Below are 16,821 nucleotides of genomic sequence, written 5' to 3'. Positions count from 1 at the left end.
GCATAGAGGGAACTTTCCTCAACATAATAAAGGCCATATATGACAAACCCACAGCCAACATCGTCCTCAATGGTGAAAAACTGAAAGCATTTCCACTAAGATCAGGAACAAGACAAGGTTGCCCACTCTCACCACTCTTATTCAACATAGTTTTGGAAGTTTTAGCCACAGCAATCAGAGAAGAAAAGGAAATAAAAGGAATCCAAATCGGAAAAGAAGAAGTAAAGCTGTCACTGTTTGCAGATGACATGATACTATACATAGAGAATCCTAAAGATGCTACCAGAAAACTACTAGAGCTAATCAGTGAATTTGGTAAAGTAGCAGGATAGAAAATTAATGCACAGAAATCTCTGGCATTCCTAAAGAAAAGAATAAAATATCTAGGAATAAACCTACGTAAGGAGACAAAAGACCTGTATGCAGAAAACTATAAGACACTGATGAAAGAAATTAAAGATGATACAAATAGATGGAGAGATATACCATGTTCTTGGATTGGAAGGATCAACATTGTGAAAATGACTCTACTACCCAAAGCAATCTACAGATTCAATGCAATCCCTATCAAACTACCACTGGTATTTTTCACAGAACTAGAACAAAAAATTTCACAATTTGTATGGAAACACCAAAGACCCCGAATAGCCAAAGCAATCTTGAGAACGAAAAATGGAGCTGGAGGAATCAGGTGCCCTGACTTTAGGCTATACTACAAAGCTACAGTAATCAAGACAGTATGGTACTGGCACAAAAACAGAAATATAGATCAATGGAACAGGATAGGAAGCCCAGAGATAAACCCACGCACATATGGTCACCTTATCTTTGATAAAGGAGGCAGCAATGTACAGTGGAGAAAGGACAGCCTCTTCAATAAGTGGTGCTGGGAAAACTGGACAGCTACATGTAAAAGTATGAGAATAGATCACTCCCTAACACCATACACAAAAATAAGCTCAAAATGGATTAAAGACCTAAATGTAAGGCCAGAAACTATCAAACTCTTAGAGGAAAATATAGGCAGAACACTCTATGACATAAATCACAGCAAGATCCTTTCTGACCCCCCTCCCAGAGAAATGGAAATAAAAACAAAAATAAACAAATGGGACCTAATGAAACTTCAAAGCCTTTGCACAGCAAAGGAAACCATAAACAAGACGAAAAGACAACCCTCAGAATGGGAGAAAATATTTGCAAATGAAGCAACTGACAAAGGATTAATCTCCAAAATTTATAAGCAGCTCATGCAGCTTAATAACAAAAAAACAAACAACCCAATCCAAAAATTGGCAGAAGACCTAAATAGGCATTTCTCCAAAGAAGATATACAGACTGCCAACAAACACATGAAAGAATGCTCAACATCACTAATCATTAGAGAAATGCAAATCAAAACTACAATGAGATATCATCTCACACCAGTCAGAATGGCCACCATCAAAAAATCTAGAAACAATAAACGCTGGAGAGGGTGTGGAGAAAAGGGAACCCTCTTGCACTGTTGGTAGGAATGTAAATTGATACAGCCACTGTGGAGAACAGTATGGGGGTTCCTTAAAAAACTACAAATAGAACTACCATATGACCCAGCAATCCCACTACTGGGCATATACCTTGAGAAAACCATAATTCAAAAAGTGTCATGTACCAAAATGTTCATTGCAGCTCTATTTACAATAGCCCGGAGATGGAAACAACCTAGTGTCCATCATCAGATGACTGGATAAAGAAGATGTGGCACATATATACAATGGAATATTACTCAGCCATAAAGAGAAACGAAATTGAGCTATTTGTAATGAGGTGGATGGACCTAGAGTCTGTCATACAGAGTGAAGTAAGTCAGAAAGAGAAAGACAAATACCGTATGCTAACACATATATATGGAATTTAAGGAAAAAAAATGTCATGAAGAACCTAGGGGTAAAACAGGAATAAAGACACAGACCTACCAGAGAATGGACTTGAGGCTATGGGGAGGGGGAAGGGTAAGCTGTGACAAAGCGAGAGAGTGGCATGGACATATATACACTACCAAACGTAAGGTAGATAGCTAGTGGGAAGCAGCCGCATAGCACAGGGAGATCAGCTCGGTGCTCTGCGACTGCCTGGAGGGGTGGGATAGGGAGGGTGGGAGGGAGGGAGAGCAAGGGGGAAGAGATATGGGAACATATGTATATATATAACTGATTCATTTTGTTGTGAAGCAGAAACTAACACACCTTGTAAAGCAATTATACTCCAATAAAGATGTTAAAAAAATAAATTAAAAAAAAAGAATGGTGGACACCACATGCTGGTCAGGCACACTCCTACTCATCCTGCAAGTTTCAACTCGAAGTTTCCTCTCTGCTGAGACTTTCCCTGGCTTCCCCAGGCAGAGTACATAGGTGCCAGCCGTAAACACATGAAAGCATGGAAAGTTCAGAGTACTCTCCAGAGTTGGGTTTAACCAGCACATGAAATGTGAGGGAAGAGGAGGGGGAATGAGATTAAACAAGCAGGTCTGCGCCAGGGAATAAGGAACCTTGTGTGCCAAGTATGAGTCAAACTTAGAAAGATTGGTCTGGTGACACGTGGAGGATAGGCCAGAGGATGTAAGATTAGAAAGACAGAAGCTAATCAAGAAGATGTTATAGGCAATGACAAACTGAACTTGCCTCCCAGCAGGAGGGATGGAGAAGAATCATGATAAGAGAGATATTTAGGGGGTTGTCAAGACTTACTGATTTGATGCCAAGACTGAACAGATGAAGTCACAAATGACACCCTCATTTCTGGTTTTTACAATTAAATGACTATTTAGAAAGATAAGAGAATACAGGAAGGAAAGGGGGTTCAGCAGGGAGAAATCATGGGTTCAGTTTGCAGGATGCATTTGGTGCTAATGGTTTACCCATGTAAAAATGTCTAGCACATGGCTGAACACATGGTTTTGGAGCTCAAGAAAGAAGGATGAGATCAGGCTGTATAGTCAGCTGAAATAAAGAAGACCAATAATAGGTCCCTGGGTAACAATAAAGTCTAAGGAACAGGCAAAGTTAGAGAACTTTGAAAGGAAGGTCAGAAATGGCCAGAGGAGGAAGCAGAGAGTCAGGAGTGTAAGAAGAAAGCAGAGAAAGATAGAACTTCAAAGATGGAGAAGTCATCAGGGTCAAATGCTGCTACAGATGATAAGGTGGGGCTTCCCTGGTGGCACAGTGGTTAAGAATCTGCCTGCCAGTGCAGGGGACATAGGTTCAAGCCCTGGTCTGGGAAGATCCCACATACCGTGGAGCAACTAAGCCCGTGCGCCACAGCTACTGAGCCTGCACTCTAGAGCCCTAAAGCCACAACTACTGAGCCCATGAGCCACAACTACTGAGCCCACGTGCCACAGCTACTGAAGCCCATACACCTAGAGCCCGTGCTCCACAACGAGAGAAGCCACCGCAGTGAGAAGCCTGCGCACCGCCACACAGAGTAGCCCCTGATCGCTGCAACTAGAGAAAGCCCGCTTGCAGCAATGAAGACCCAGCACAGCCAAAAATTTAAAAATAATGATAAAAAAATTTTTTAAATAAAGTGACTGTTATAGTTTGTTGGACTTATAAATTGAAAATAATTTTTAAAAGAAGATGATAAGGTGATGAGTCCCCTTTGGATATAGCAACTAAGGAGTCCCTGTAACTTACAGGAGCTTTGCAGTGAGGACAATGTGGTGCATGGCACATTGCTAAACCTTTACAGTGAACGGAGTTAAAAAAAAGAAGATAAAACCTGTATTTTTAAAGAAAAACCCATAAAGCTCTCCTTTCATAGGCTTATAAACCTCATATGTATGATAAATCATCCACGGGAGCAAATTTTTCATTGCTGCCGAACATTTATAACCTTAACAGACTTTCTTGAAAAATTGTGTACTTCAAAATGTTCTTAAAGAGTTAAGCAGGTATTACTGGAATAGATGTTTGCTCACTTAAATTAGCTGATTTTTTCTATGTCCTAATTTACACAATGGGTATAATCTTGTTTTGTTCTAGCTCCCTAATCTGAAAGTGGGCATAACAACAGAGTACCTGATCTCCCCTTCTTGTCAGAGTGCTTCTACGCAAGGATCCATTGAGATCCTGAATATAAAAACTAAAAGCTCGGTATAAACTGGATAGTAATGTACAAATGTTGATTATTGTACGCAGGGCCATCCTTAGGGAGGGCAAACCCAGGTTAGTCCATTAATTGGCAGGTTTGGAGGATGTGGAGGCATGGGACTGGAGCAGGGCATTACTGTCAGGGGCAACGCAGGGCTGCGAGAATCAGAAGCTCAGGCCAAACAGCCCACCAAGGAGAGATGCTCAGACTCCAAAGCAGAAAAGACGTGTGACGAGGCAAAAATAGACCTCTTTAGGCCAGGAATTCAGCAATTGAGCGCCATGGATCAAGTGAGGAATAAGCATGTGTGTGTGTGTGTGTGTGCGTGTGTGTGTGTGTGTGTGTGTGTATGTGTATGTGTGTGTGTGAGATATGGGTTCTTTTCCACAGGGGTCACATGCCAAAACCCATCAGGTTTTATGGGCCAACAGGTTCTTGACTCTTGGAATGGTCAAGATGATCACCTTGGAACAAAATCAGGAACAGTCACAAAGTCCCAAGTCCCAAGTCCATGGAAAGGTCAATATAATACCAACAGCCCATACAGACCGCTGCTTGAGCATGGATTACTGACTTCTAATAGTAAGGAGATGATCATTAACCTTTAAGAAGCACTAGATTCATCCATCAGGAAAGTATCTGTTGCACATAATATGAAACTATGATGCAAAGGGCTTCAACAATAGGGACATTAAGTATCTCAACAAGAAATCCAAATGTAGGGCATCTCCAAGACTGGTGCTTTCTATTGGCTCTTTCTATTCCATCATGCTCGGTTTGTTGGCATTCCCCTCAGGCTTTGACAAACATCGTATAAGAAGGTGGCTTCAAGGAGAAGCAGGACAATGTCTTTCTCATCCTGCATGTCCCATTTAATAGCTAAGAAATCCTTCCCTCGACATATATCCCCTCCCAACACCTTGGCCAGAATTGCATAGCATGTTTATTGCTAAACCAGTCACTAGCAAGGGGAATGAGATTCCCATGATTAGTTCAGGTCAGTGTGGCACGAAGTATAGTCCCTTGGCCAGCAACACCGTGGCCTGGGACTTGTTAAAAATGCAATTTCTCAGGCCTGAATCACTGACTGGGGCTGGGGCCTCACAATCTGTTTTTTGTCCCAGTTTACTCTCCTTTTTATTTATGCATCATTCAAAAAAATATTTATTTTGTGCCTACTTTGTGCTAGGCACTATCAACACAATCATTATTAACATATCAGAGACAGTTTCTGCCCTCGTGGAGCTTACAACCAAAGTAAAGAGACACCCACACATACCTCATCACAAATTCTTCATGATAAGCTGAGGTAAGCTACCAAGGAAAAGTACAGGGGTTTTCAAAGATCACAGGAACTTTAGACTAACTTGATATAGCCTGAAGGGTCTGGAAGAGTTTCCACAGGGAGAATGGTTCCCAGTGGGGGGCTAAACTTTTCTGTCCTAAATCCTATGAAACCAGGTTGTTAGAGAATCCTGGCTAAAATAGTCTAAGCAAAGGGAGCAGCATGGACAAAGCCCCTGAGAAGGGAAGAGATGTAACCAATTTGAAAAAAATGTAAGCAGCTCACTGTAGCTGAGGCACAGAGGTAGTGGAAAGAGGAAGCCAGACCACACAGGCCCTCCACAGCAGCAGACTTTTCCCGACCGGTAAGGCCAACTTTCAACACCCATCGGCGAGAACAGTCACATGGCAGTCAAAGCCTAAAGAATTAACAAGTGAATAATGACACAGTACACCATAAATCAGAAAAAAAAAAAAAAAAAAGGATGTAAATAAACTTATCCTGAATAAGGAATGCACTTTCAAGCTGTTCTAAAACTTTTAAGCATACAGTGTTACACCATGTACTTCAAACTAAGACAGGCTGGGCCCTGGGCCCTGGGCCCCTTTGCTGCAGCACTTGTACCTGGACACACGTTTCCTGGAGCAACAGAATACAAAGAAACTATAAGGGACTAAAAATAACTGTGTGCATGTGCAGTTGGGGCACATGATGGACAAGATACAAAAAGACCAAAAAAAAAAATCCTTCTACTCCCTCAAAAGCTTTTTTTTTTTTTTGCTTTAAGATAAAGAAAAGGCCATATTCCTATGATACTCTTTGTGAAAATTATCTCAATACGAGATCCAAAGATTTCCATTATTCAGTGTCCGTACTCAAAATCACCCACATGTACCAGGTACAATTTTCTGAACTTCACCACTGATGAGCCTATCCCAAAGTAGAATTCTTCAGCAATACAAAAGACACAGGCTAAAACAGTCCTCAGAATTATACTTTAAAATAAGTGTATTCAAAATATAAATATAATAACTCTCCAGACCATTATTTTTCCTAACAACTAAACTCTAAATTTGAAAAAAAAAAATAAAGGAGTTTTTCAAACTAATGATGTGTGCAGCCCATTCTCATGACACAGTCATTTAAACTTCTCATTCTGCATGAGAAAGTTTTGTTTCTTCCCTTTGTCTTGCAGAATAATTTAGGTTCCCACCTTGGATATGATTCAACAAGTGGAGTAAGACCACAGATAACAGTGACAAAGAAACACAGGCAATGAAGAAAACTTCTAAAAACAAATATCCCCGAGTATCCAATATCATGCCAGCAATGATGGAAATGATGGCCAACCCAAGATTCTGAATGGACTGCATGAAGCCATATGCGGTTCCCAGTTGATGTTCAGGAACTACAAATGCCACCATTGGCCACAATGCACAGGCAAGCAACGAATAGTAGAGTCCCAGGAGACACATAGCAATCCAAGTGTTCTACAGCATAAAGGCCAGCATCATGTGGGAAGCAAGCAGGGTCACCATTGCACACAGATGATGTTACTTCCCGTTTTATCCACCAGGAGCCCAAACACTATACTGCTAATATCACTCGCTGTCTGGGAGAAAAATCCAAATTTCTCTGTAAAGAAATCTTTGTGAAGTCCAATGAAAGGGAACACGGCAACATAATAGCAGACACAGGTGATAAATATAGCCACAGGGGTAAGGAGAAGTCCTTCACATCAGTCAACTTAATAACTTCACCTGTTCTGCTTTGTTCTTTATGAAGGATTCTTTCTGCTGTCTGATCCAAATAAGCAAGGGCCAAGGCACAGACTAGTGAAAGAATACATGTTATACCCCCAGTCATAAGTGTGACCCCAAGGGTTGTGTGACCAGCAGAACCCAAGGAAGCTTAAACCTTAGAATACAGCCATCTCATGAGGTTCACGTTTACTGTTCTTCCAATTCCAGCCATGCTAAGCTGGAGTCCAACTTACACCAAACACCAAGTTTAATTCTTTGCCTTTAAACCAACTCACAGCATACGTATTCTGGGCAACTGCTAAGGAGTCCCCACCCAGCCCAAACATAACCATCCAAACTCCATCAGCCAAAAAGCATTAAATATTCCACCCAGGGCAAAAACAAATAGCAACTAAAAATAATGGTGCCCCATCGTATTCCAAATGCTTGCTCTATCAAAAAGCCACCAAAGAGGGACTTCCCTGGTGGGCGCAGTGGTTGAGAGTCCGCCTGCCGATGCAGGGGACACGGGTTCATGCCCAGGTCCGGGAAGATCCCACATGCCGCGGAGCGGCTGGGCCCGTGAGCCATGGCCGCTGAGCCTGCGCGTCCGGAGCCCGTGCTCCGCAACGGAAGAGGCCACAACAGTGAGAGGCCCACGCACCGCAAAAAAAAAAAAAAAAACACCAAAGAAACACAAAACTACATTGGGCCAAGAATACTAGGCATACCGCAGCATGAATTTCGTGGTATTCACCTGCATATCCTTGTAACCTGAGTCTGAGGTCAGCAGGATTATCATAGCCGAAGCCAAGGAAGAAAGCAACAGCACCAAAAGCCTGTGCGCCAGGAACTGCGGTCGCAGAGGTCCGGCGGGGCAGCGGGGCGGCGGGGGCTCTTGTGCTGGCGTCGTCTGGGCCGCCTGGCAGCGCCCTCGTTTCCTCCCCCCTTCCCCCGGGCCGGCGGCGGGAGACCGAGAGATGACCGTGACCGCAACTTACCAGAGGACGCCGCCGCCAGAGCCCCGCGAAAACTGTGCTCACGTGACCGCGGTCGTTCACGTGATGTTGCACAATCTTTTTAACAAGCCCTCCAGGTGATTCCAATGCAGGATAAATTTGAGAAGAACTGGTTTAGAACAGAAAGGGTTTCACCTGAACTGCGGCTAAATCCAGCCATTCCGAAGTGTTTGGATACCTGAAGAAACTCAGGATTTTTTAATGAAGAAGGGGCAATAGTTTTGTAGCATTGGGAAGGATGTTCAAACTTTCAGAGGCTGAATAAGACCCTCCACGTCCATAGACCAAGGTCCCCAAAGGCCTCTCACCTCCATAACTATGGAACCACCTCTATCTCTAAAATGACATTGTCTGGCCTGTAAACTTCATGAAGGCAGGAATTGGTCTACTTTGCTCACCAGTCTACCCTTGTCCCTAAATGGAACTTTGCCTGTCATACAGTAGGCACTCAAACACTTTCTAAATTAATAGAATAATCCTTCTACAAATATTCAAATATCCTATAATATTTTGGTGTCATGGAGGAGGGGGTGATTCTAGAAGCAGAAGAATCTGAAAATGCATATTGACCCTTGTCCACCATTTAGAGTTCTGTCCAGTATCTGAACCCTTCAGTTACTGAAGCTTTCTTGGAACTAGTTATCCAAAACTCACCTAATCTTCACCATATTCTTTCTCCTTCTATCTAGTAAGTATGATTAAGCCTCAAAATAATTCAGTTTGGAGAATCTGAAGATCTAAGTCTCTAGTTCAATTGCCTGTTACACAAGTTCAATTGCAGGTTACAACCCCGTTGTTTCAATCCTGCCTCTTATCACTTTCTGATAGTATAATTTGGGAAAGTTACTTTACTTCTTAAGCCTCAGTTTCCTTGTCATTATAATGAACTAGTGTCGGTACATATTCCGTGAAGTAATTGTGAGGCTTAAGATAATCTATGTACAGCACTCAGTATAGTATTTGGGGCACACAGTAAGACAAATGTGTGTCTAAAAACTCAAGAGCTGTGGGAAACTTTTATGAGAATACTTACACTAAGTAAGCCTTAGTAAACTTTCTTCAGAGTTACAGGACATCACATTGCTGCCTAGCACATTATAGGGGGATTCTAGCAGTTGACTGTCCAATGGGTTTTTGAAGCCAAGCCACACCTGCCCTGTGCTGTGATGTGATGGAAAGCCATCATGGGAGCCCTACCAGAGCACTGAATTTAGAGCCACAAGACCTGGCTCGGTCACAGATCAAGGCTTCCAACATTTCTGAGCCCCAGGTTTCTCCCCTCTGAAACTTGAAAATTAATGCCTGCTTGTCTGCCCGACCCACCAACCTCATGGGTTATCACTGAGGCCAGATGGCACAGGAGCAGGTGTGGAGGTGCTGCGACACACCTTCATAGCACCAGGTCAAGCTTCAGTGCTTGTGCTCCCCCCACCCCCAGAGTGCTCTCCCTGGAGCCCCATCAACCTTACTGCAGCTTCGGGTCTCTGCTTACTTGGCTTCTCGTTTGCTGGCACAGTTGACCACTCCCTTCTTCTCCAACCCCCTCTCTCTCGGCTGCTGTGCCACCACCCTCGCCCCCATCCTCTGCCCAGGCTCCTCTGCCCATTCTCCCTCTAGAACTCTCCAAGCCCCTTGGAACACTCTCCAAGGCTGCCTTCTTGCCGTACTTTCTCTGTAGGCAATCACATCTACTCCGCCTTCCAATGCTATCCGTCAACAATTCCAAATGATTGCTAAGATTCAGTAAGCTATCCTTTACTATTGCTGAGAAACATTCCATGGTATGGATTTACCACAGTCTGTTTTGCCTTTCACCCACTGAAGGGCATCTGGATTGTTTCCAGTTTGGAAAAGGTGCAATTTCTGGGTCATATTTGCATGTTTAGTTTTTTTAAGAAACTATCAAGCTGTTTTCCAGAGCTGCTGGACCATTTCACATTCCCACCAGCAACGTGTAAGTGATTCAGTTTCTCCACAGCCTCACTAGCATTTGGTGTCATCATTATTTTCTATTTTAGTCATTCTGATAAGTTCATGTTGATATCTCACTGTGGTTCGCATTTGCATTTCACTAATGGTTAATGATGCTGAACATCTTTTCATGTGGTTATTTGTCATCTGTGTCTCCAAGTTAGTGAAACAACTGTTCAAGTCTTTTGCCCATTTCATAATTGATTCTTTTTCACTATAGAATTTTGAGAGTCCTTTATATATTTTAGGTATATATGGTTTGCAAATATTTTCTCCTAGTCTGTAGTTTGTCTTTACATCCTCTTAACAGAGTGTTTTTCAGAGCCAAAGTTTTTCTCCGTTTTGATGAAGCCCAACTTAGTTATTTTTCCTTTTATGGATCTTCGTTTTAGCCATGTCTATGAACTTAGCCCTAGGTCCCAAAGACATTCTATATTTTCTTCTAAAAGTTTTATATTTTTACATTTAAAATCCATGGTCTAATTATTAATTATACTGTGTGATGTTTACGTCAAGATTCACTTTGCACCTTTGGCACAAAGGGACTGTCCAGAATAAGGGTAGAAAGATCTCCCAGAAGGATGATGTGTGCGAGGCATGGGGGATAAACAGTCCAGATGGAACTGTGTGGCTAAAGAGACAGCCACGGTGAAGATGGCCACCATGATACCTTCTGCTGCTGCCCCATCTGACAATGTGCTCCAGCAAAACAAGCAACTCCACCAAGAAAGAAGGAGACTCAAGGCATCCCCAGGAGGAGACTGTGCAACAGACCGAGAGAGGTCAGTCCCTATGGAAGGAGAAGGAAGTGTCCAGGAGGGATTTTTTTTTTTTTTTTGGCGGTACGCGGGCCTCTCACCGTTGTGGCCTCTCCCGTTGCGGAGCACAGGCTCTGGACGCGCAGGCTCAGCGGCCATGGCTCACGGGCCCAGCCGCCCCGCGGCTTGTGGGATCTTCCCGGACCGGGGCACGAACCCGTGTCCCCTGCATCGGCAGGCGGACTCTCAACCACTGCGCCAGCAGGGATGCCCAGGAGGGATATTTTTAGGAAAAACAAAATGGAACACATATATACTGATATGATAGCACTTGTAGAAAAGTGCACCAAGAAGCCATTGGAAAGCGTAGAAAGAATTAGAAACAGGACTAAAAACAAGCAGATTGAAAGGGTTGAGGTGGGGGGAGGGTGGGCAGGGAGAGGCCATTATTAATTTTAGGAAAAGACAAAAAGTAGGAAAGCAAATATAATGTTCTGTACACTATAATGCTTAGCCTGAACAATATTTACAAAGGCACAATAATATCAACATGGAATTGTCAATTAAACAAAGGCTGTAATATGACCACTGTACTGGGATAGGAGAGAAAGGAAGCAGAAGGCATGGTGATATAAGAGAACAAAAGGCTCAAATACCATAATAAGAAATTAATAGAGGTTAAATATCGATAAATCAAAAGAGAGCATAATACACAAATTAATTAGAAATATAGAGATGTGCACATGTCGGAAACAAAAAGCCAAAATTGTTGAAGGTGGTTGGGGAAGAGAACTAAGGGAAGGAATGAGATAAGAAACCCCTGTAATGTGCTATAATCGCCTTAATAACATTTGACTTTTGAACTCTGTGTGCATAGATTACTTAAATAAAATAAAAACTAATTTTTTAAAATAATTAATCATGCCGTGTCTACATAGCAGAGACATGATGCTCCTGTTCTTTCCCTCCTTTGGGTCTGATTCAGTGATGTGGATTATATATTAAGATTCCAGGAGCTAAAGGGGCAAGACATATTAAACATATTCCTTGGCTCGTGCCTCAGCTGCATTCTGGTAGTGACCTTACTTCTAAGGATTCTGCTTTACGATTTGTTAATCCTTTTCTGGTAACATTGCTTTCAAGCTTAACTGAGCACACTTCCTCCTTCAATGACAGGTAATGCAATTTCGGTGCCGAAAGGATGATGAGCGTTCTTGAATCACATACAGAAAACTTCTGCTTGATTTGATTTAATCATTAAGTATGTTCCTGAAAAAAAAGTTAGATTCAGAGCAAATTGTTGTATATTGAATACTCTGCAGTAAATTTTAACCTGATATTCTTGGGGGGGAAAGCAATGGGCCCTAACCAACAATAATGACAGTGAACTTTAAGACTCTCTACCCATTATTTTCCAAAAGCACTTGGAAGTCATTAATCTGTAGAGTCTGTTTACATGATTTTCCTACACAGCCAATGAAAGAAATCAGTCAAGGAGAAACTAACATTTACTGAGTGCCTATTGCGTGTCAGGCACTGTGCTGGGGACTTTAATAAATGTATTGTCTGCTTTAATCTTGGCAACGATCCAGAGAAGTAGATAGTATTATCCCCACTTTACATTTAAGGAAACCGGAGCCTAAAGATATTAAGTAATTTTCTCAAAGCCACACAGCTCGTAATTCAAACAAACCATCAAGTCTTTTCACAAGAAATGTATATAATTACAATTCCCAGTGTTAATTTGAGCTTTGAGTGCTCTGTGATTCCATAGGGCTTTAATATTTAAGCAACCACATATGATTTAGCATTATTCTAAGTGGGAAACTTAGAAGACGATGACCTAATTCGAATCTTTTAAGTATGACTACCTCTTTTGATGTAATAGCCTGGATACCAACAACTATTTATTGATCTAATGATTAACTAAAAGGCAATATGAGATTCAAATATCAATATTAAAAGAACATTGTACTAGGGAAAGAGTAACTCAAACCGAATCAAAATAACTGCACCTCTTCTGGTCCTGTGACTTGGAGCAACTTGCTTCAAATTTCTAGGATAAAACTGTAGAACTTGTAATATCTCTCTCTCAGGGTTGCTCTACCATTAAAACAGTGAGAACACTTTCCACTTTTGGATAAGCACATAGTAAAGTGAAAGCCCAGAGTAAGAATTTAAAATTTGCCATTATTATAAAAGTTTTATAGCTGCAGCTGAAGTAGTTTCCCCCAGTAGGTAAGTGAAATGACATCAAGTAGATGAAACTGAATGTTCACTGGAGTGTACAATGGGAGATTTACCTGTGTTGGCACCGAACAGAAAGCTGAGTGCCAAAACATTGGTGCACCTCCCCTGACAGCCTTTGACTTAGGAAAGCAGCTATTTCTTATGGATTTCTAACTATGTTTTGACACTGGCCTTGATGCAAATGATGAAACCAAAAGATTCCCTTCCTGCATCATGTTACCCTTCCATCAGATATCCACCTCCTCCCTGTGCACATGTGACGTAATGAGCTGACACATCGACAAACCATAAAGAGAAAATATAACCTGGCGAACGGAGCATAACCGAATCAACCCTTTGAAAATGGAAATGAACAACTGCAGATAGCAAGTCACCCTTTACAGGATCTAGTTTACCCTGGGCCTGACCTGGAACCAGGTGACCAGCCAGAGAACATTACCTTGTGTGGTAACACATGACTTTTATTTACATCAGTGATTTTCTAATAAACAATAAAGTAGAATTATCTTTGTTTCCTGAGAGAGTCAAGATGTGCTGTGGAGCCCTGTTCTGAAATGTCATGTCCTCTAGATCATTCATTTATTCCCCAAGTACAATATTTAATAAAATCTCATCAGCCATCCTCTGGTATTACTTTATTCTTCCCCATCCGCATTTACCACCTAACCACATCTCCTTCAAAGGGTATTGCAACATGATAGTGCTCTTACAATTTTAAGAAAAAAGCAAAAATTTATCAGATAATTTGGTCCACCTACTGTACTCACTCCTCAGAATTAAAGAAAATCAGGCTATTATTACCTGTAATGACAGATTGAAATTTTATTTCATTGCCACTTTTAGTACATTTCTTTTGACAAGTTGGTCATATTTTAACCAAGAAAGCATTCACATTTCTGCATTGGATGGTCATGCATTCAACAATAGTAAGAACTGTTATTGTCAGGCAGATGCCAGGTCCTAAAGACTCATTAGTGACCTGTCCTAGTGCTCACGGAGAGACACAGCACAGAGAGGAGTTAGTCCCTGGACTCTGAAGCCAGTTTTCCTGGGGTCAAATGCTGGCTCTAATACTTACTGGCTGTGTCACCTTGGGCAAGTAACTTAAGTTCTTAGTGTCTCAGTTACCTCATCTATAATAATAATAGTACCTATTTCACAGGGCTTTCAGGAAGATTAAATGACTTAATATTTATAAAGCAATTAGAAATGTACCCAGTACACAGAAAGTGTTCTGTAAATGATCATTAAATAAAATGGAACTCATTTTCTAGTGAGGGAGTCAGACAACAAATAAATAAGAAAATTATAATCTAGTCACAGGGACAAACATCAAGCCAACAATTGACAATAAAATTAAAACACACCCACTCCTGTCAGTGGCAGCTAGGTTATTTGGCTGAATTCTCCTGCTGGAAAAAATTGGGCACCAAAACAACTTCAGTTTTCATAGCCCCCTGGAGCATAAGGGACAGAATTATAAGTGAGTGTAGGGCTCATCCAAAATAGAGCAATTAATAGAAGATTTTTCCCTTGATAAGTGTCAGACCCCAAAGGGCCATACCCTCAGGCTCCGGGCAGCCCAGAAGTAAACTATACCCATCCCCCCAACAGGTCTTCATGGACAATTAAGTTAATTTGGAGCAGAAAAGATGGGGAGGCGGGTAGGGAGGGAATGGACTTGTCCCTGGAGTGTGACTATAGGCTAATGGTCCTGTGGATCTCTTGTTTTTGGTTATCCCAAAATCCTCAAGCCATGAACTGAGTGTAAAGTGGTCCTGCCTGGTAGTGTCCCTAAACTCTTGAAAATCCTTTCTAGAAAAAGTGACTTTTGTCTTAGGTCTTAAATTTTCTTACAAATAATTTTTTAAGGAAAATGAGGAACATACAATGATATCCAAGAATACTAAAGGAACCAGATCCACAAAAGGAGGAGGTGTGGGAAGTTACAAAGAGTCAGCTGGTGTCGACTGAATTTTGGAGGGAGGCGGAACTGTACAAACCAGCCTTGCTTAGGTCAAGCGTGAAACTGACATGATTAGTCATATTTTGTGACTGTAATTTTGTTTGTTTTTTCTTTTTTTGCGGTACGTGGGCCTCTCACTGTTGTGGCCTCTCCCATTGCGGAGCACAGTCTCCGGACGCACAGGCTCAGCGGCCATGGCTCACGGGCCCAGCCGCTCTGAGGCATGTGGGATCTTCCCGGACCGGGGCACGAACCCGTGTCCCCTGCATCGTCTCTCGGACTCTCAACCACTGCGGACTCTCAACCACTGCGCCACCAGGGAAGCCCGTGACTATAATTTTTATACTTCTAGGTATGCATTCATGTTAACCTGACAGGGCACAGGATGAGATGATGTGAACAGTGGATTCCAAATTCAGGCACAGGTGCAACACCCTCTCTTTAAAAGTTTACAGACTAGGGACTTGCCTGGTGGTGCAGTGGTTAAGAATTTGCCTGCCAGTGCAGTGGACACAGGTTCTAGCCCTGGTCCAGGAAGATCCCACATGCCCCAGAGCATCTAAGCCCGTGCCTCACAGCTACTGAAGCTCACACGCCTAGAGCCCGTGCTCTGCAACAGGAGAAGCCACCACAATGAGAAGCTTACGTACCACAATGAAGAGTAACCACCGCTCGCCAGCAACTAGAGAAAGCCCACGCAAAACAACGAAGACCCAAGGCAACCAAAAATAAATAAATAAATAAATTTATTTTTAAAAGTTTACAGACTAAATCCAACAACACTGATGTGCATACACAGAAAGGAGAAAATAAATATTAAACTACAAGTACACGGGTGACTATAAAGGAAAAGGCCATAGGAGAGACAAATCTAATTTTCAAAGAATGGAAGAGTCCATAAAAGAAAAGGATGATGGAAGGGAGGGAAGGGGGATAGGGAAGGGGTAGGATGAATGGAGTAAATGTGAAAATGTGGGCCATAGTTTTCCTTGGGTGAAGAGACTATAAATCACCTTTATTTTCTTCATTTTGATTAGCTGTATTTTTTTAACATCTTTATTGGAGTATAATTGCTTTACAGTGGTGTGTTTCTGCTTTATAACAAAGTGAATCAGCTATACATATACATATATCCCCATCCTCCCTCTTGCGTCTCCCTCCCACCCTCCCTATCCCACCCCTCTAAGTGGTCACAGAGCACTGAGCCGAACTCCCTGTGCTATGCAGCTGCTTCCCACTAGCTATCTGTTTTACATTAGGTAGTGTATATATCTCCATGCCACTCCCTCACTTCGTCCCAGCTTACCCTTCCCCCTCCCCATGTCCTCAAGTCCATTCTCTGCGTCTGTGTCTTTATTCCTGTCCTGCTCCTAGGTTTTTCAGAACTTTTTTCTTTTTTTTTTTTTTTAGATTCCATATATATGTGTTAGCATATGGTATTTGTTTTTCTCTTTCTTATTTCACTCTGTATGACAGACTCTAGGTCCATCCACCTCACTACAAATAACTCAACTTCGTTTCTTTTTATGGCTGAGTGATACTCCATTGTATATATGTGCCACATCTTCTTTATCCATTCATATGTCGATGGACACTTAGGTTGCTTCCATGTCCTGTCTATTGTAAATAGAGCTGCAATGAACACTGTGGTACATGACACTTTTTGAATTATGGTTTTCTCAGGGTATATGCC

General features: G+C 42.0%; 1 pseudogene; it reads right to left on the bottom strand.

Annotated features, from left to right (window-relative positions):
• Positions 1-6,519: 6,519 nt before the first annotated feature.
• On the bottom strand, positions 6,520-7,942 carry LOC113617842 (major facilitator superfamily domain-containing protein 1-like; annotated as a pseudogene).
• Between the last annotated feature and the right edge of the window lie 8,879 nt (positions 7,943-16,821).

This window comes from Aethalodelphis obliquidens, unplaced genomic scaffold (genome assembly GCF_003676395.1).
Source record: "Aethalodelphis obliquidens isolate GAN/ISIS:26980383/991018 unplaced genomic scaffold, ASM367639v1 scaffold5, whole genome shotgun sequence".
Classification (NCBI taxonomy): domain Eukaryota; kingdom Metazoa; phylum Chordata; class Mammalia; order Artiodactyla; family Delphinidae; genus Aethalodelphis; species Aethalodelphis obliquidens.
Note: the sequence above shows the minus strand (reverse complement) of the source record. Positions and strands in the feature narration are given on the sequence as shown.